Genomic DNA, 22806 nt, shown 5'->3' with positions numbered 1-22806 from the left:
AACTGTCCTTTCCCGGGCATGATAAAGTCTTAAATAATGTCAAACACGTAGCGTTACAATAACCAGGAAGATAAAGTGTTTGTCTCACACCTACTAATCAAGCATTCACATTTTGCCACAACACACATGGGGGAAAGTCCTATCTGGAAATACAGCCATATTAACTCCTAAACTGCCATTTTAACACACACTAAACCATCAGCACGCATCCAATGCTTTCTCGTGGCCACGAGAAAGTTTCTCGTGGCCACGAGAAAGTTTCTCGTGGCCACGAGAAACTTTTTATAAAAAAAAAAAAAAAAAAAAAAAAAAAATTAATTTTTTCTTTTTTTTTTTTTTTTTTTATAAAAAGTTTCTCGTGGCCACGAGAAACTTTCTCGTGGCCACGAGATACTTTCTCGTGGCCACGAGATACATGTCTAAAAAAAAAAAAATTCCCATGTCCCTTTAGGGGCTCCGTAAAATACCCCTCATTTTTGTATTTTTTTTTCTTGTTTTTTAACACTGACTTTTTGCGGTGTAATTAAAGTAGTCAGTAATGTTAGTAATGGTATGTATCAGGTTTAAGGAGATACATCTCTCCTGTAAAACCGTCATTAGAATGAATACCTTTTAATTTAATCACATATTATTAAGATTTGTTCATTTTCCTTCTGTTTTCTCTTTTTGCCAGATACTGTATCTTCCCATCATGACCTCAGGGTACAGATGAGAGACCATGTGACACAAGCAGGAAGTGCGGGGAAGGCTAAACTCAACGCTGAAGAAGGTCCTTGGTCAGCTGCAGACCTCAAATAAATTATTCACTTTTTCTTGAACGTTCAGGGCCTGGTTTTTGATTGATTGATTGATTGAGAAGTTTATTGACATCTTAACGAATTGAATCCATGTAATGCTTTAAAAAGGCAAATGGATGGCACAAAAAGCCAAAAGGCTTGTTTCCATTGTGGTCCATTAAATATTCATCACATTTGATACATTCAATAATAAAAGATATATAACCTGTAACATGTATATAAAAACTTACGTTAAAAAATTGATAAATTATGTACATATGCATGTCAGGTAATTTGAAAAACAATATATACAAAAAAAAGGGGATATATATATATATATATATATATATATATATATATATATATATATATATATATATATATATATATATATATATATATATATATATATATATATATACACTATGTACATGATTATGCACATGTTGACTCCACTGTACTAAAGAGTTGCATGTACTAAAACACGTGCAAATTTGATGGAACACGCCAAGCTGACCTACTAAACGTGTGCAAAGTGATTTGCGTCTCTTAAGTGAGCAGAATAAGGCGTGCAATCCATTTTGCGTCTCGGTTTTCATTAATATGCAAAATATATGCTGATCATGAAAAGGCCCACAATACTGGGAGAAGAAAATGCAAATATGATTTTTTTTAGCACGCGTATTGTGATTTATCAACACTCACCACCGTTTTGCCAGCACTATTTAGCACGTTTGAAAAGGACGCGCAAACTCGGCTGTGAGAAAGGAGTGCTCGCGAGTGTGTCAACATTTTGGTCAGAAATTTAAAAAATATTAAAAACATTGTCCGTTCAGCAACATCCTTTTATAAACGTATAGCTGCTAGATGACTTACGGTGCTAATGATAACAAACACATTTGTTTTGGTGTCATTTAACATTTTTTTTATTGACGTTCGTTTTTACACACACAATATATATGACTAACATATATCCTATATCAGTACCACCTCAGACAAAACTTGGCTCTCCGCCATAATAACCAACATTAAAATACAGTAGCGTAGTAGGCCCAAGTATTTATTTAAAAAAAAACAAGACTCAATTTTTTATTTAACAAGTACCATATTTTTCGGACTATAAGTCGCAGTTTTTTTCATAGTTTGGCGACTTAGACTCTGGAGCGACTTATGTGTGAAATTATTTACACATAACCGTAAAATATCAAATAATATTATTTATCTCATTCACGTAAGAGACTAGACGTATAAGATTTCATGGGATTTAGCGATTAGGAGTGACAGATTGTTTGGTAAACGTATAGCATGTTCTATATGTTATAGTTATTTGAATGACTCTTACCATAATATGTTACGTTAACATACCAGGCACGGTCTCAGTTGGTTATTTATGCGTCATATAACGTACACTTATTCAGCCTGTTGTACACTATTCTTTATTTATTTTAAATTGCCTTTCAAATGTCTATTCTTGGTGTTGGCTTTTATCAAATACATTTCCCCCAAAAATGCGACTTATACTCCAGTGCGACTTATATATGTTTTTTTCCTTCTTTATTATGCATTTTTGGCCGGTGCGACTTATACTCCGGTGCGACTTATACTCCAAAAAATAGGGTATATTAGACTTAGACTTAGACTTCCTTTTTATTGTCATTCAAATTTGAACTTTACAGCACAGATAAGAACGAAATTTCGTTACATAAACTCATGGTAGTGCAGGATAAAAAGCAATAAGGTGCATATATAAATAAATAAATATATATAAATAAATAATATATAAATATATATATAAACTAAATAAATATATATAAATAAACTTTTCCACATGCGTCAACGTTTATGGATGTATGTTATATGGTATTAGCGTCCACTGTAACATTTCACACTTTGAACAGTAACAACAATAAACTCAAACTCAACTCAACTCAACTCAACTGTGTTTGAATATAGAGAAATAAAACACTGTACTTTGCACTGTAGTTTGAGAATTACTGTCCTATATGATAAAAAAACTTCTTCAACTATGCAGCCTTATATGAACTATGTTTACCTTCAGCGGTAAACAAAAGTGGTGTCAAGGTAGATGCACTGCATGACTGCTTCTAAAATGCTCATAAAAAGTGGTACGTTTCTGCTGCTTGTTTGAAAACAGAGCAAAACGCCACAGGTAGGAGCATGATAACATGGATGTACAGTAAATAAGAGTGTCTCCGTGGCGATGCCCTGTACAGTACATGCACAATCCTCTTTTAAACAAGGCGGTCTGCATCACTTCTCAATTGCACACAGTCATACACTGCAAAAACTGAAATCTAAGTAAGATGAAATATCTCAAATAAGGGTGATATTTCCTTATTTTCTGTCTGGTAAGATAATTCTTCTCACTAAGCAGATTTTATGTTAGAGTGTTTTACTTGTTTTAAGGGTGTTGGTCCTTAATGATCTCAGTAAGATAATACAGCTTGTAGCTGAGATGTTATGACCTATATTGAGTAAAACGTGCTTGAAACTAGAATATCAACTGTTGCAAAGCTGTGTCGTCAACACTCACAAGTATAAAACTACCTTTTTAAAGTAATAATTTCTTACTTCAAGCATGAAAAAAAAAATCATGATGCCGAGCGCATATCATTATGTCAAGATAATGGCACGAGCATTTTTCAACATATTGAGCAAAAAGGTCTCTTTTTTTTCTATCAAGAAAAGTGCACTTGTTATTAGTGAGAATATACTTATTTTAAGGTATTTTTGGGTTCATTGAGGTTAGCTAATTTTACTCGTTTTGGAAAGTCTTGACAAGTCAAATTTTCTTGTTCTATTGGCAGATAATTTTGCTTAGTTCAAATAAAATACCCCTAATGTTTGTATTTTGTTTCCCTTGTTTTTGAAGACTGACTTTTTGCAGTGTAGTAGATCACACGCAACACACCCACCAACAGTAGACGCTATTTTATAGATTGCACACGCTGATTAGCGCAAAGGTATTTGGATCTTACTAAATCAGGCCATGAGTGTCAACATGCTATTTGCAAAAAAATGCCAGGTGGCTATAATTCAAAAAGACATTCGTGTTACTCAAATGTGCCTGAGTTGGGCCAATACACATTTTGAATAGTCCAATATGTGCATTGCTGGATTTACAGTTTAAAAAAAAAAAAGCCCACTATGAACACTGCAAAAAGTCAGTGTTCAAAAACAAGAAAAATGAGGGGTATTTTATTTGAACTAAGCAAAATTATCTGCCAAGAAAATTTGGCTTGTCAAGACTTTCCAAAACAAGTAAAATGAGCTAACTTCAATGAACCTAAAAAATACCTTAAAATAAGTACATTCTCACTAATAACAAGTGCACTTTTCTTGGTCGAAAAAAAAGAGACCTTTTTGCTCAATATGTTGACAAATATTCTTAAATTAAGTAAATGCTAGTGCCATTATCTTGACATAATGATATGCGCTCGGCATTACATTTCTTGAAACCAGCAAACTTATACTAAAAACTAATTTATTGTTCTTAATGGAAAGGCAACAAGGCAACCGCTTGTTACTCTCAGGGTCTCCTAGCCGTTCAGGCAAATCATATGGTCTAAAAATGCATTTTTCCATCGACAACATGACATCATCGCGCCAAGTGCGTGCTCTTTCAGTCAATTAGTGCGCATATATACAGCCCGGCCCGCGGCCAAATTTTTTTTTATTGTAATTTTGAAGAATTTATTTGAATGTGCATGAACTATTTCTGTTCTAACTTGTTTGTAATGTAAAATGTTAAATGTTTAAATATTAACTTTCAGTTTACTGTACTGTGCCAACTGTACTACTATATGAGTACGTATTTTCTATTGTTTCATTGAAAATAAAACAGCAAAGTCCATTTGGCTGTCATCTGTTTTAATTATGAGACACAATTGTGTCAAAGTCATGATTTTTTTTTTCATGCTTGAAGTAAGAAATGATTACTTTAAAAAAGTAGTTTTATACTTGTGAGTGTTGATGACACAGCTTTGCAACACTTGATATTCTAGTTTCAAGCATGTTTTACTCAATATAGGTCATAACATCTCAGCTATAAGCTGTAACATCTTACTGAGATCATTTACACTTAAAACAAGTAAAACACTCTAACATAAAATCTGTTTAGTGAGAAGAATTGTCTTATCAGACAGAAAATAAGCAAATATCACCCTTATTTGAGATATTTCATCTTACTTAGAATTCAGTTTTTGCAGTGAACAAGTAAGGAGCGCTAAAAGGAGATGACAATTTAGGATGGCTCATGCCAACAAACCACATATCCATCCTCCCGCTTGATCACACGCACAGAACCCTCGACACCGCTAAGAAAGATCCGCGTCTGCGACGCTGCCGTTTATAAAACACGGCGACGGGCGCTACACCTGAGGAAGCGAAACTGGGCGCGCAACGCACGACATGTCATGTGAGAACATTTCATTAGAGCCGCTGTCAACATTGATCTATTATCGTGGCGATGTGGAGTGCCTGGAGGGGGAGGAGCCTGCAGGCCTCTAACTAACTCTTGGAAGGTGTGAGGGTGTGCGGCGCTCCGAAACAAGTGATTTGTTGTGACACTAAAAAGGCCCCGCAGTTGTCAGCCTGCCTTAATTGCTCCTGTATGACGGGGGACTCGTCCACGAGCTGTGCGCCGCCACTCAACCCATGTGCAATACCATTAACACCTCTCCTTGACATCCGAATAATAATAATAAACCTAAAATGTAACACTTCAAAAAGTCGGTGTTCCAAAAAAATACACAAATTAGGGGTATTTTATTTGAACTAGGGCTGCAACAACTAATCGATTATAAAAATAGTTGGTGATTAATTTAGTCGTCGATTCGTTGGATCTATGCTATGCGCATGCGCAGAAGCTACTTTTTTTTTTTTTTTTACAAACCTTTTTTTATAAATTGCAACATTTACAAACAATAAAACATTTTTTGTAACATTTTCCTTGTTATATTTGGCAAGTTGAAAGAACATGGGGCCAGTATGCTGTTTTTTTCTCCAATAAAATACTGGAAAGGATAAAAAATGTAGTTTGTCTCTTTTATCCGATTATTAATCGATTAATCGGAGTACTAATCGACAGATTAATCGATTATCAAATTAGTTGTTAGTTGCAGCCTTAATTTGAACTAAGCAAAATTATCTGCCAATAGAACAGGAAAATTCGGCTTGTCAAGACTCTCCAAAACAAGTGAAAATAGCTAACCTCAATGGACCCAAAATTACCTTAAAATAAGTATATTCTCACTAATAACAAGTGCACTTTTCTTGGTAGAAAAAAAAATATATATTTTTGCTCAATATGTTGAAAAATATTCTTAAATTAAGTAAATGCTAGTGGCATTATCTTGACATAATGATATGCGCTCGGCGTCATGATTTTTTTTTCATGCTTGAAATAAGAAATGGTTGCTTTAAAAAATGTAGTTTTATACTTGTGAGTGTTAATGACTGGGCTTTGCATCAGTTGATATTCTAGTTTCAAGCATATTTTACTCAATATTAGAGATGTCCAATAATATCGGCCTGCCGATATTATCGGTCGATAAATGCTTTAAAATGTAATATCGGAAATGATTGGTATCGGTTTTTTTTTATTATCGGTAAAAAAAAAAAAAAAAAAAAAAAATATTTTTTATTAAATCAACATAAAAAACACTTACAATTAGTGCACCAACCCAAAAAACCTCCCTCCCCCATTTACACTCATTCACACAAAAGGGTTGTTTCTGTCTGTTATTAATATTCTGGTTCCAACATTATATATCAATATATATCAATACAGTCTGCAAGGGATACAGTCCGTAAGCACACATGATTGTGCGTGCTGCTGGTCCACGAATAGTACTAACCTTTAACAGTTAATTTTACTCATTTTCATTAATTACTAGTTTCTATGGAACTGTTTTTATATTGTTTTACTTTCTTTTTTATTCAAGAAAATGTTTATAATTTATTTATCTTATTTTATTTTATTAATTTTTTAAAAAAGGACTTTATCTTCACCATACCTGGTTGTCCAAATTAGGCATAATAATGTGCTAATTCCACGACTGTATATATATCGGTATCGGTTGATATCGGTATCGGTAATTAAAGAGTTGGACAATATCGGAATATCGGACATCGGCAAAAAGCCATTATCGGACATCCCTACTCAATATAGGTCATAAAATCTCAGCTACAAGCTGTAATATCTTACTGAGATCATTTAGCACCAAAACACTTAAAACAAGTAAAATACTCTAACATAAAATCTGCTTACTGAGAAGAATTATCTTATCAGACAGAAAATAAGCAGATATCACCCTTATTTGACATATTTAATCTTACTTAGATTTCAGTTTCTGCAGTGTATGATTTTTTTTCTCCTAAACAATCAATGTACACCTGATGTGTAGGTGCATGAAAGGGGATGTCACGTATGACAGTCAAGGTTACCTAAATGGTACGTAGCTAATGACACGACTTTGAATTTTTCACGCATTTCCGAAGCAATGGCCGATTTTTTCGTGCCAAACGCCGTTATGCATAAAATACCTTGGAGGTTTACCACATTATATTAGAGAGCGATAATGAAGAGTAAAGTCAAAGTGGACCTCACTGAATGACAAACACACTTTTATTTTCAGTATGAGACAAAAGGGGGGCAAATGTAATATTAATCCCCCAACCCCCTATTGTATCTTAATATGCAGTTCATCTTGAGTTTTGCACATGACTCGTTCCGTCATCTGAATTGACCTCCCCGCCTCCTAATTCCCTAATTTCACAGTCATTTTCTTACAAGGTCTTTTTTTCTGTGGGCATCACTAATTTTTATGAACTATTCTGAAGGTCAACTAGGTAGCCCCATTTGCCTGAAATGCAAACGATAAACATCCCGCGTTATATATGTAGATGATATTCAACCTCTATTCATGCAAAGCACAATTAAAGCCTTGGATCATTTTGTGACCAGGTACTTTTTGGCATGGCGTATATGGTCAACAGTTGTACATTTTGAGTCTTTAATTGTTTCTAAATTAAAATACAGTATATGTAATATACTTTTATAGCATTTTACAGTAGGCTGTGGTGATCATTGATTTTTGCATGGTCTATGGTCCATAGTTGTACATTCTGTGTTTTTTTAAGTTGATATATTTTACATATATATTTTTATTTATTTATCTTTTTTATTTTTTTTATTTTTTATTTATTTGTTTAATAAATTATGTATTTTTAAAAAATAATTAATTACATGATATTATATTTTTTATGGCATATTGCAGTACATACTGTAGGCTGTGGTGGCTATGTATTTCCGGAAATAATTTTTTTTAGGTATCTGACCATTTTACGTGTTTATTTATTTATTTATTTATTTTTTATCAAATAGATTTTTTTTCCTGAATTAATTACGGCATTTTTTTTTTTTGTACATAGAACAGTATAGACGGTGGTGACCATGTATTTTTAGCACACCACATACAGTCCATAGTTGGACATTCTCTTTTTTTATTAATTTGTTTTTTAAGTGGATTTAATTTGACATTTAAAACTTAAATATGATAGCAAAGATATGATCATCTTTTGACAATTAAGATGAAATTAAAATAATGGCATTTTTTAATTAAATTGAATTGAAAAAATGGTTGTACATTCTGTGTTTTTTTTCCCAAAGTTTATCCATATTATGGACTATATATATGACAATTGTATGTTTTTCTTTCTAATGAAATATGACTCAATTCTTTTTTCAAAATAATAATTATTATTAGTTATTTTTTCTGGCATATTGCAGTATGGAAACTGTGGTGACAATGTATTAAATATAAGATTATATATGCTATAATTTAAAAAAAAAAAGAAGATATATATATATATATTTATATATATATATATATATATATATATATATATATATATATATATATATATATATATATATATATATATATATATATATATATATATATATATATATATATATATATATATTAGTAGATTAATAAAATGTTGTAACATTATATGGAATTTGCTGACCAAGTATTTGTGGCATGGTCTATGGTCCATCGTTGTACATCCTGTATTTTTTTTAAAAGTTCATATATCTTTTTATTAGATATATGACACTTGTATGTGTGTTTTCCCTAATTAATTATGATTGTATTTTGGTTTTTTTCAAAATTAATTACAATATATGATTTTTTTTATGGCATAATGCAATTTAAAGGCTTTGGCGACAATGTATTAAATACGTTATAATATACGTCATCATTTTAATTGGGCATATATACTTTTTAAGGTTTGACATACATGACAATATTGTAAAAATTCAATATTAGCGGATTAAAAACATAATATTTGATAATTGTGTTATGACATTATATAGAATTTGCTGACAATGCATTTTTGGGATGGTCTATGGTCAATGTTGTGCTTTTTTTCCCTCCCAAGTATGATACGCATATGATTTAAAATATACATTTGATACATTTTTAAAAAAAAAATATTTTATCAATATTAATATATTTTGCAAAAAATAAATGTATGGTCGTTGAAAATTTGAAAAAAGTTTATTATGATATTTGGCTCGACTGACCATGTATTTTTTGCATAGTTATACAATTGATGTCTTTTCAAACAAGTGAATATTTTATATCTGATCCAGCGTGGAGGAACAGCGGGCACACTCCAAACTATCAGCTGCTTCCACACAAGCGGCTCTTAAACAGCAACTGCTGAAAAAAAACGAGGACGATCTCGTTTTAACTGCCTGAATTCTTTGCAGCGTTGTTTCAAGCCTCACGTGTGACTCACAGTAACAGCAGATATTTCAACCTGCTTGGTATAAAACCCCCAACAACGGCCTATTACGGAGCCCCGTTTTATTACCCATTACGACTGAGGTCATTAGCAGCGAGAGGGATTGTACGCTTCTTAACCTATTGATCAATGTAACTACTACCATTTAATCCTCTGCTCAAGGAGTGAAAATCTGCTTAAGACGGGGCTCCTATTGAGAGGAAGGGCAGGAGGGAGCACTTTAACTAGAAAATATCGCCCTGGCCTCCCAATCGTTCCCATTTAACTTAAACACCCGGCGCCAGTCGCCATTTAGACTACTCCCATATGGTGCCCTCCGTTATCGCCGGGATGATTCACCAAAAATATATTAGCATCTAAAGATAGTCGACGAGGAGACTGGCACTGGGCTAATAACTGAAGGGATCCACTGAGCCCAGCACTAATCTATGAGGGTGTTAAAAAAAAAAGAAAAAAAAAAAGAAAAAAAAAAAAAAAAAAAAAAGAGGACATTCTGAAGATTCCAGAAATAGCTGACGTTTATGAATTTCATGAAGGTGTGGTGCTCTCCAGGTGCCATACATAAACATTGAAACCTTCAACATTCTTGCACAGCTGCAGACTGACTGCAGGCAAAATAGTGCACCAGCTCAGACCTGCTGGACAAACACACACACGTGCATTTGCACACACACACACACACACACACGCACACACACACACACACACGTGTGTCACGTTGTCACGTTCAGATGGCAAATGGAGCGTCATCGTCAAATTCTAGTTTATGACTGACAAGTTGACCAACATGCATTAGTGTACGTTCTGACAAAAGACAGTAAATAAAAGTGCACAAATAATAATATCAACCAGATATTCCGACTCATTGGGGGTCACAATTTGAGTCGAAACGGCGACAGTTATCTGTTGGGGTGCCCTTGAGCAAGGCGCCAAGTCCCCCTTCCCACAACGTGCGTGTGTGGTCGAGTTATGTACGTTGAATTTCTCCTTAACCATTAAAATCTGCATAAATTCCCAGAAAAGAACACATTTTTTTAAATGGCGAGTAAGAGCTAGGTCAAACTCATGTGGTTGGAAATGAGCTGAAAAAAGCTTTTTTTTTATCTGCAGAGAGGAAAGTAAGAGGATGAGCATATCAGTGAGACCGGCTCAGACATTTCACTTGCTGCGAAATGTGGCTGAAATTAACAAGGTGGGGTAAAAAAATAAATTTAAAAAAAATTACATTTCTGTTATTTAGGGGGGGTCATATTATTTCAGGGTAGCATCAAATGGAATGGAGAAAAAAAGGTAATTTTGCCTTGGCCTCAAAAACACAACTTGGAAAATCAACCCTGACTACTGCATTACAATGTCACAAATGAGGACTTCATGCAATAATTTAGGTACATGCAGCAAAAAGTGGATGCATTCTCTAAAAAAAAGAACAAAAAAGTTGTGAACGATCAAATTTAAATTTCCGTTATTTAGGGGGGGTCATATTATTTCAGGGTAGCATCACATGGAATGGAGAAAAAAAGGTAATTTTGCCTTGGCCTCAAAAACACAACTTGGAAAATCAACCCTGATCTACTGCATTACAATGTCACAAATGAGGACTTCATGCAATAATTTAGGTACATGCAGCAAAAAGTGGATGCATTCTCTAAAAAAAGAACAAAAAAGTTGTGAACGATCAAATTTAAATTTCCGTTATTTAGGGGGCGTCATATTATTTCAGGGTAGCATCACATGGAATGGACAAAAACAAGTAATTTTGCCTTGGCCTCAAAAACACAACTAGGAAAATCAACCCTGATCTACTGCATTACAATGTCAGAAATGAGGACTTCATGCAATAATTTAGGTACATGCAGCAAAAAGTGGATGCATTCTCTAAAAAAAAATAAACACAAACACAGCTCAGATTATTGGGATAATGTTGGTTTCAGAGGGCTGCGAAAAAGGAAAAAAAACTGCGTATAACAGGATTCTCACTCACTTTTTCACTGCAAACAAACACTTTTTTTTTTTTTCCCCCTCCAACGCTAGACTTAAACAAACAAACCGCTGCAAAGCGAGTGAGATCATCTCAACGACAGCTGAGTGGTGTGCCTCACCCTGGTTCTCAGCACCGCACACCAGGGCACCCGCTGACGCACACACACACACACACACACACACACACACACACACACACACACACACACACACACACACACACACACACACACACAGAGACCGTGACTGCGTTGGACAGCACTTGCAAGAGCTTCGAGTCAAAACTGCGTGAATAATAATATTAACAACACAGACGATAAAATAATGACATATATAGAAACATATTTAAACTAGTGCTGTCAATTGATTAGATCTTTATATAATTTGGATTGGGATTGATCATGATGAATCACAGGCTTGTGTCATTTCAATTAACTTTTGGACTGTATCTTTAAAAAAATATACATTTATTTGCTTAAAACCTGGGAACAGTTTTACTTAAATACCAGTCAGAGAGTCTTTTGGAGTGGAATTTGCCCGGTGAGCAAAGCAGTTCGCTCATCGTTGCACTGTTCACCTGATCCCTGACCACATAACCAAACCCGATTAATCCGCATACATACCCGGTTAACCCCATCCTTTTTTTTCTGATTGACCACATGAGTTAACTTGTTATTTTTTGACAAATTTACAAATTCCAGTGACACGTCGCCTTCCACGCCTGATCTTTCGGGTTCCGAGTTCCTACGGCGTTATGCAACGACACACGTCTTTTGAGTTATTCGAGTCAGCTGAGATTTAATTAAGATCGCAGACGTTTTTAAATCCCTCCTCAAACGAGACCGCAGTTGAAAGACAATGCTCGAAATCCTCGTGCGGATTGTTTGTATCATCCGGCAGAGCACGTTTAATCCTTGTTTCCATGACGGCAGACCAGAAGAACACGGATCGTGCCGAATCGTTGCAGAAACTTACATTTTTAGTGCATTTTTTTCCTCCAATATCATCACACCTCTTGTTCTTTGAACACACTTCTCGAAGCATCAGCGACAAAGTACTAACATAACATTATTTTACCAGGGACTGCTAAGCTTAAGCTATCCCAGTGAACTGTGAGATTCTCTGCACATCTAAAATCAGGTCGTCAATGTTGTAGTTAAAAAAATAAAAATAAAAAATGGCAGGTGCTGGCAGCCCCGTCTTCTTGACAGGCCGCTGAACACACAACACCCCTGCCTGAAAGGGCTAATGCTGTACTAATGAACAATAAATCAACGTTGATTACAAACTGTCAACCCAATCAGCTCGCACTCCCGGCACTCCTGAACTGAGACTCTCGCCGCGACCGCACATAAGAAACTCTGGGAACTACCTGACATTTAAAGGGGTCCTTAAAAATGAGTTGAAGTCAAACCAAAACCCATGCTCGCATACATAAACCTCTCCTTGGACTCTCTCTTTTTAAACTCTCTATTGCCTCTCCGTATGTGTCTAACTGTGTGTTTCTTCGGACAATGCTGACACATCAATGAATAAGCTCTGTCCTAATTCAAATAAATAAACAAACACAAACTGTCAACCTAATCAGCTCGCACTCCCGGCTCTCCCAAACTGAGAGTCTCGTCACGACCGCACATAAGAAACTCTGGGACCTACCTGACATTTGAAGGGGTCCTTAAAAATGGGTTGAAGTCAAACCAAAACCATGCTCGCATAGATGAACCTCTCCTCGGACTCTCTCTTTTTAAACTCTCTGTTGCGTCCATATGTGTCTAACTGTGTGTTTCTTCGGACAATGCTGACACATCAATGAATAAGTACTGTCCTAATTGAAATAAATAAACAAACACAAACTGTCAACCCAATCAGCTCCCAAACTGAGAGTCTCGCAGTAACTGCACATAAGAAACTCTGGGACCTACCTGACATTTAAAGGGGTCCTTAAAAATGGGTTGAAGTCAAACCAAAAACCAAGCTCGCATACATGAACCTCTCCTCGGACTCTCTCTTTTTAAACTCTCTGTTGCGTCCATATGTGTCTAACTGTGTGTTTCTTCGGACAACGCTGACACATCAATGAATAAGTACTGTCCAAATTCAAACAAATAAACAAACACAAACTGTCAACCCAATCAGCTCCCAAACTGAGAGTCTCGCCTTGACTGCACATACGAAACTCTGGGACATACTTGACATTTAAAGGGGTCCTTTAAAATGGGTTGAAGTCAAACCAAAACCCATGCTCGCATACATAAACGTCTCCTCTGACTCTCTCTTTTTAAACTCTCTGTTGCCTCCGTATGTGTCTAACTGTGTATTTTTTTTCGGACAATGCTGAGACATCAATGAACATGTACTGTCCAAATTCAAACAAATAAACAAGCACAAACTGTCAACCCAATCAGCTCCCAAACTGAAAGTCTCGCCACAACCGGAGATAAGACACTCTGGGACCTACCTGACATTTAAAGGGATCCTTAAAAATGGGTTGAAGTCAAACCAAAACCATGCTCGCATACATGACTCTCTCTTTTTAAACTCTCTGTTGCGTCCGTATGTGTCTAACTGTGTGTTTCTTCGGACAATGCTGACACACCAATGAATATGTACTGTCCTGATTACAATAAATAAACAAACACACAACTCTGAAATCTTGACCTTCTACTTTTTCCTTACAAAACGCTGCGCGGAAGTCAAAGAAATGCAACAGATGAGGTCCTCGCTCGGTGTCCCCTATGCAAAAACGGACTTTTCAACAACAAAACAAACAGCTTTCACACAACTACAGAGGAAAAGACACCGAAAGTGTGCCATGGTTTTGATCGAGTCAAATACAGAGAGCGCTAATTCACTTTGACATGACGTTGGGGAGCGAGCAGAGTCCGGCCAACAGTCATCGGGTCACCACAAAACGCAGAAATCGACATGTTTCTAGGAAACTGTCTATAATTCACTGAAAAAGTTACCAAACACACAACTTCAGGTAACTATTCCAAACATCCCACAAAACAAACTGCATTCAAGACCTCCGTGCACTTAGTTTCCCCAAGTCGGGGGGAAGAGTTAAGCCAATTCTAGAAAAACGTGCATGACAAAAGTAATCCATTACAATGACAGCAACAAGCAGCACAATAGGATTCCCCCCCCACCCGATCACGTCCTTTTCCCCGGGTTTAAATTAGTCAAGTTTTTTTTTTTAAAGCTTTATCGAAAGAAATCAATCATATTGACAAACCTGACAAACTCCATTTAGCTGGCAGGGTAAACAGAAAGCCGGGCCATGCGGTGTGGAGTGAAGCAGAGAGGAGAAGAGAGCGCCGACGGAAGGAGAGAGAGGGAGGAGAGAGAAAGAGAGAGAGAGAGAGGCAACACGAGCAGGCAGGAGGAGAACAACCGCTGTTGTGCTTGTGGCGTCTCCGGGCTCCTGCCGATATACAGACACACATGGCGAGCGCAAGGTTACTCCTTGGCTGACAAGATACAAAAAAAAAAACTACCCAATCAACCACGCCCTTCTCCACCAATCACGAGCCTGGCCGCTTTCAACATAATCAATTCAAACGGGGGCCACACATTGGGGGGAGCCGCGGGCTGTGAGCTGCAGGTGAACCCGAGCCCCTTTTGTGCGTGTGGGGGCCCCTTTAAAAGTGAAAAAAAAAAAAAAAAAAAAGGAAAAGAGAGAGAGAGAGAGAGAGAGAGAGAGAAAAAAAAAAAAAGACACAGTTGACCCTTTGACCCGTGCTGGGACTCTGGCCATGCTATTTAAACAATGGGAGCCCGAAGAAAAAAGGCCCTTTAATTAAACAACAGATAAGTAAACACAGCTATCCAGCGGAAAGAAACAAAAAAAAAAAAAAAAAAAAAAGGGCCCCGGCTATCAGCGCCTTTATTGTTCTGCTAAATGGAAATGTTTACAATGCGAGCGCGACAACATTCCACTCGCTGAGAACAACAACTCTGCCACTGTTTACATTTGCCTTTTGTCCTGGCAACTTTTCGCCTGTTGTTGTTGTCCAAACAAACTTCAGGGGTTTCATGCATGAGAACTCTTCTGGAAGTAAACACTCATTGAATATTCTGGCCGTCCCAAGAACAAATTAAAAAAAAGCGAGTGAGTGATCACAGAGAGCAGGCCGTCTCTGTCCGACTGCATCCCAGCGAGGGCAATTAGCTGTCATGATAACCCACTCTTAAAAAACACTCACGTGCACCCGCTGAGGAGCAGAGACGTGAGGAACATAGGACCCTGCCACCTACTGGAGATCCTGAGGAACTGTCTGTTTTTGTGTTGTTGTTGTTGTTGTTGTTTTAGGGCACAGCAAGAGGGAAAGCATGGCTTCTACTGTCTAAATGTCTGTTTTAACACAACATAATAACAATTTTGTTATTAATTATAATTTTGTATTAATGTTATGATAGTATTATTTTAACAATGCAATTATATTATTAATAATTATTATTTTACGACATTGATAATAATACAATAAATAATTGTAACAATATTAATAATATCACTATTAATGCTACTACCATTAAATAGGTTAAAATAATTTAAGAATCATTATAGTATAATAATATTTTATTAATGTTAGGATACAATTATTAATTACTCAATTTATAATAGTAATTATTATTATTGTTTTAATATTGGTGTTATTACAGTCACTGCTGCCTGGTTTCTCTTGTTATTTTTTTAATTTTTACTGTTATATTTTTTTCCGTATTGTTATATTTTCTATTTTATTTCCATTTGTACCCCCATTATTAACTTTTTACTTTTTAAATTCATTTCTGAAGGAATCAATAAAGTACTATCTATTTATCTGTCCATCTACTAATATAATTTGTATTAATGAATATTATGAATAATAATTTTTATAACACTCATAAACCAACATGAATAATATTACAATAGTGGCAGTAACAATACTACTACTACTAAAAATACTACTATTATTTACTAACTATGTCGAGATAAAACCTTTTTTTGTCCAAGGTTTTAGACTTCAAAAGAAAAAATCATGGCTTTTACTGTTTTACCACAACATAACAGTGTTGTTATTAATTATAATATGTTTTAAATAATGTTATGGTAGTTTTATTTATTTTAACAATGCAATTATAATATTAATAATTATTATTTCATAACATTAGTACGACGTTGATAATAATACTATAAATAATTGTAAGAATATTAATAATATTACTATTAATACTACTACCATTAAATAGGTTAAAATAATTTAAGGATCAATATAATATTTTATTAATGTTATGATGGTATTATTTATTTTAACAATGCAATTTTATTATTAATAATTATTATTTCATAACACTAATACGACATTGATAATAATACTATAAATCATTTTAACAATATTAATAATATTGCTATTAATACTAGTACCATTAAATAGGTTAAAATAATTTAATAATCATTATAATATTTTATTAATGTTAAAATACTATTATTAATTACTGAATTGATTAGAATTAATACTAATATTTTGTTAATGTTAGGAAAATATTGTTTTAATATTGTTATAATAATAGTGTTATTGATACCATTTCTATTAATGATTATTATTAATGATTATAACATTCATAAACCAACATGAATATTACTATGGTGACAGTAACAACACTACAACTACTACTAATAACAAAAATACCATTATTATTTACTAGGTGTGTCTAGATAAAACCTTTTTTTGCCCGAGGTGTTAGACATCAAAAGGAAAATCATGGATTTAACATTTTTACATAATATGATTAATTATAGTTATGTTTTATTAATGTTAATATTGTTTTATTTTACCATCCATCCACGCTTGTCCCTTTCGGGGTCGCAGGGGGTGCTGGAGCCTATCTCAGCTTTATTCGGGCGGAAGGCGGGGTAGACCCTGGACAAGTCGCCACCTCATCGCAGGACTATTTTAACAAAGCAATTATATTATTATTAATAATTATTTCATAGCATTAAAACGACATTGATAATAATACTATAACTAATTGTAACAATATTAATAATATGACTATTAATACTACTACCATAAAATAGGTTAAAATAATTTAAGAATCATTATAATACAATAATATTTTATTAATGTTCGGATACTATTATTAATTACTCAATGTATAATAGTATTTATTTGTATTGTTTTATATTGTTATAATAGTGTTATTAATATAATTTATATTAATGATTATTATGAATAATTATTGTTATAACATTTATCGACATCATAAACTCTATTACTATGGTGACAGTAACAATACTACTACTACTACTACTACTACTACTAAAAATACTATTATTTACTAGGTATGTCCAGATAAAACCTTTTTTTGTGCAAGGTTTTAGACATCAAAAGATTACTGCCTAAATGTCTCTTTTAACACAGCATTTTAACATAATATTATTATTAGTTATAATAATACTTTATTAATGTTGTGATAGTAATATTGTTTTATTTTACCAATGCAGTTATATTATTATCAATAATTATTTCATAACATTAATATAGCATTAATAATACTAATAATTGTAACAATATTACTATTAATATAACTAATACTACTGCCATTAATACTATGTTATTGTTATATTATTAATAATACTAGTTTATTAATGTTATGATGAGGTTGTTCTTAATATTATTGTTATTAATAACTATTATTTTAAGCCATTATTGCAACATCATTTATAATAAAAAAATAACACTAACAACAATATAACTACCATCACAACAACAACAACAACAACTAGGGATTTCCAAACCTTTTCTTTTTACTTTCAATACAATCCCGATATTTCAGCCTTGACTATCAGCCAATACTAATATTGATCAAACACGATATCAGCACAAATCACACATATTTATTGTGTAGTGTGAAATATTAGAAAAGGCTTGATCATATGTTGTGTTCAAGTGTTCAAGTTTGGAATTGACAGTCTGGAGTCGTATCGGCGTGCTCACATTGGAGAGTTTAGATCAGGGGTCCCCAAACTACCTGATACGGCCCCAGCGTCCAAAATCCGGCCCGCGGGAAGTCCCAAGTTAAAAAAAATAAATAAAAAAAAAAGTTTTTTTAAAATTTTTATTATTATTATTTTTTTAATTTGTCCTCACTAGTCCATTTTCTACCGTCTCCTAGCCACTCAGGCAAATCATATTGTCTAAAAATGCATTTTACCATCGATAACGTGACATGCAGCAAGTGCGCTCTTTAAGTCAATTAGTGCACGAGGAATATATATGTATGAATACATATATATATATATATATATATATATATATATATATATATATATATATATATATATATATATATATATATATATATATATATATATATATATATATATACATATATATATATATATATATATATAGCGCGGCCCCCAGCCAAATTGTTTTACCCCAATGCGGCCCCGGAGTCAAAAAGTTTGGGGACCCCTGGTTTAGATGCACGCAAATATAATCTTATAACTGTTTTGGACGCATCCTCGCTAATCCATGCGGACTGGACACTGGCCGAGAGTTGGTGGGCGGCCGAGGGTGGAGTCGGCTCTCTTGGTTGCTTTGTTGGGTCTGCTCCCCCTACCCCAGCATACGATGCCGTGGAACACAGCAAAGACCACCACAGTGTATTTTTTTTTGTTGTTGTTTTACTTTTGTGGCTATGTGTAGAAGTGGCTGGTTGCATCAGCTCTGCTCTTGTAATGTCCTTTTTTTTTTTTTTTTTTGTCCTGTCCAGCTTCTCAGTCAAATCATATAGTTGATGTAGATGCCCATATTGGCTGTACAAATTTACTTTACAAAATAGAAGTGTGGGATACTTCTCTTGTTGCCTTATTTGTATCTGACTTTATTAAATGGATTTATATTATTATTTGGTGCAGCCGGGCCGGAGCAGGAGGGGATAGAAAGTCATTTGTGTTCTTTGATGTTTCCCTCTTACACACATGTTTATGTGTGCTATGGCTATGAGGTTTTTTTTCTTCCTTGGCCTCGGCCTGGACCCCCTCTCCAGGGGCCCAGGCTTAGACTGTTTACCTGTTTCTCACCTTTTTTTGTAAGGGGCGCCGGAAGTTGGCAGACCCGTCAGCGATTCTGTTCTGTCTCCCTGTAATGTTTGTCTGCTCTTGAATGGGATTGTGCTGAAAATATTAATTTCCCCTCTGGGATTATTAAAGTATTTTTGATTCTGATATTTTTTTTTTTTTGCTGATATCATTTTGATAACCATCCATCCATCCATTTTTTACCGCTTGTCCCGTCCGAGAATATCAATATAAACTAGTAATAGAATAGAATAGAATGTATATTTATTGTCATTGTACAACAAAATTGCAAGCAAACCAATTTAGTGCAAATTCATAATGACACATAAAAAAACATAAGAACATGGTACTCAGATTGATAGATACAAATAATAAATAAATAATATTACTATTATTACATAGAAGTCCAGTAGTTATTCTACAATACATACCCAAAAAAAGCACACTGCAAAAAGTCAGTGTTCAAAAACAATAAAAAAACAAAACAAAAAATTAGGGTTATTTTATTTGAACTAAGCAAAATTATCTGCCAATAGAACAAGAAAATTCGGCTTGTCAAGACTTTCCAAAACAAGTAAAATTAGTTAACCTCAATGAACCCCAAAATACCTTAAAAAAAAAGTATATTCTCACTAATAACAAGTGCACTTTTCTTGGTAGAAAAAAAAAGAGACCTTTTTGCTCAATATGTTGAAAAATATTCTTAAAGTAAGTAAATGCTAGTGCCATTATCTTGACATAATGATATGCGCTCGGCATCACAATTTTTTTTTTCATGCTTGAAGTAAGAAATTATTACCTTAAAAAAGTAGTTTTATACTTGTGAGTGTTGATGACACAGCTTTGCATCAGTTGATATTCTAGTTTCAAGCATGTTTTACTCAATATAGGTCATAAAATCTCAGCAACAAGCTGTAATATCTTACTGAGATCATTTAGGACCAAAACCCTTAAAACAAAATCTGCTTAGTGAGAAGAATTATCGTATCAGACAGAAAATAAGCAAATATCACCCTTATTTGAGATATTTAATCTTACTTAGATTTCAGTTTTTGCAGTGCAAGCCATTTGAAACGGTAATAAAAAAAAATAGGGAAAGTCAACAAGCGGAGATTAACACCTGACTTTGTTAATTGTCGTGACAATAAACAGCGTGCAGCAGAGGAGAGCAAGTAACACAACATTTCAACAAGCTCCAAACCGCTGGCCGAGGATGAAGGAATGCTCACAGGATGCATTCCAGTCTGCAAACACTGGTAAAATAAACAGAGCTAAACAGAGCGTCAGCATGACTAGCCGGCGCTCTCATCCACTAATTAACCACGGGGCTCCAGCTAAGACGGCCCCGGCCTGTATACATTATTGATCGGGACACCTCAAGTGTTAAAAGTGACGATTCCGATGCATGTCATGCTGAATAATTAAAGGGGGCGGGGAAGGTGCTTTTATTTTGTAAGTGCACGACGACAGGCATGCATGCACTCGGGTTGAGGCCGGGGCCGTAGCCACTCCTCTGCCTCGGCATTCTCCCCGGGGTGGCATGTCGACGTAGTCTCAATACAACACCTTCTTAGCAGTAATAGGCCACCGTTCTCATTTCAACGCTCCCAACGGCCTTGTGATAAATTTAGCACACTGCAAAAACTGAAATCTAAGTTAGATGAAATATCTCAAAAAAAAAATTGCTTATTTTCTGTCTGATAAGATAATTCTTCTCACAAAGCAGATTTTATGTTAGTGTTTTACTTGTTTTAAGTGTTTTGGTCCTAAATGATCTCAGTAAGATATTACATCTTGTTGCTGAGATGTTATGACCTATATTGAGTAAAACATGCTTGAAACTAGAATATCAACTGTTGCAAAGCTGTGTCATCAACACTCACAAGTATAACACTACTTTTTTAATGTAATCATTTCTTATTTCAAGCATGAAAAAAAAAATCATGACTTTGACACAATTGTGTCTCATAATTAAAACAGATGACAGCCAAATGGACTTTGCAGTTTTATTTTCAATGAAACAATATAAAATACGTACTCATATAGTAGTACAGTTGGCACAGTACAGTAAACTTGTTATAAAGTTAATACTTAAACATTTAACATGTGACATTTCTAACAATTTTGAACAGAAAAGGTTCATGCACATTCAGATAAATTCTTCAAAATTACAATTAAAAATGATATGCGCACTAATTGACTGAAAGAGCACGCACTTGACGCTATGATGTCATGTTATCGATGGAAAAATACATTTTTAGACTGTATGTTTTGCCCGAGCGGTTAGGAGACCCCGAGAGTAAGTGTTGCCTTTCCATTAAGAACAATGCATTTGTTTTTAATATAAGTTTGCTGGTTTCAAGAAATGTAATGCCGAGCGCATATCATTATGTCAAGATAACGGCACTAGCATTTACTTAATTTAAGAATATTTGTCAACGTATTGAGCAAAAAGGTTTCTGGTGACCCTCGCCCCATCCTTGTTTGTGAATGACTGAGCATTTCATGGAATCTACTTTTATACCCAATCATGGCACCCACCTGTTCCCAATTTGCCTGTTCACCTGTGGGATGTTCCAAATAAGTGTTTGATGAGCATTCCTCAACTTTATCAGTATTTATTGCCACCTTTCCCAACTCCTTTGTCACGTGTTGCTTGCATCAAATTCTAAAGTTAATTTTTTTTATCAGTTTGAACATCAAATATGTTGTCTTTGTAGCATATTCAACTGAATGTGGGTTGACAATGATTTGCAAATCATTGTATTCCGTTTATGTTTACATCTAACACAATTTCCCAACTCATATGGAAACGGGGTTTGTAGAATATCAACTGTTGCAAAGCTGCGTCATCAACACTCACAAGTATAAAGCTACTTTTTTTAAAGTAATCATTTCTTACTTCAAGGATGAAAAAAAAAAATTGTGATGCCGAGTGCATATCATTATGTCAAGATAATGGCACTAGCATTTACTTAATTTAGGAATATTTTTCAACATATTGAGCCAAAAGGTCTCATTTTTCTTTCTATCAAGAAAAGTGCACTTGTTATTAGTGAGAATATACTTATTTTAAGGTATTTTTGGGTTCATTGAGGTTAGCTAATTTGACTTGTTTTGGAAAGACTTTAATACATACAAAAA

General features: G+C 34.5%; 1 protein-coding gene across 8 annotated transcripts in view; it reads right to left on the bottom strand.

Moving 5' to 3' along the window:
- foxp1b (forkhead box P1b) overlaps positions 1-22806 on the bottom strand; it is a 498341-nt gene that overhangs the window by 142994 nt on the left and 332541 nt on the right. Inside the window, exon 1 of one of the 8 annotated variants that reach the window (XM_062046004.1) lies at positions 14830-14899. The exons of 6 other annotated variants lie outside the window; for them this stretch is intronic. The gene's annotated coding sequence lies outside the window, so the exon portion shown is untranslated. Of the gene's footprint in view, positions 1-13516; positions 13585-14829; positions 14900-22806 lie in introns of those variants that run through there. One more of the 8 variants, XM_062046008.1, reaches the window with a different exon arrangement.

The sequence above is a fragment of the Entelurus aequoreus genome, linkage group LG01 (assembly GCF_033978785.1).
Source record: "Entelurus aequoreus isolate RoL-2023_Sb linkage group LG01, RoL_Eaeq_v1.1, whole genome shotgun sequence".
NCBI lineage: Eukaryota > Metazoa > Chordata > Actinopteri > Syngnathiformes > Syngnathidae > Entelurus > Entelurus aequoreus.
This window is presented reverse-complemented; position numbering and strand designations above follow the sequence as displayed.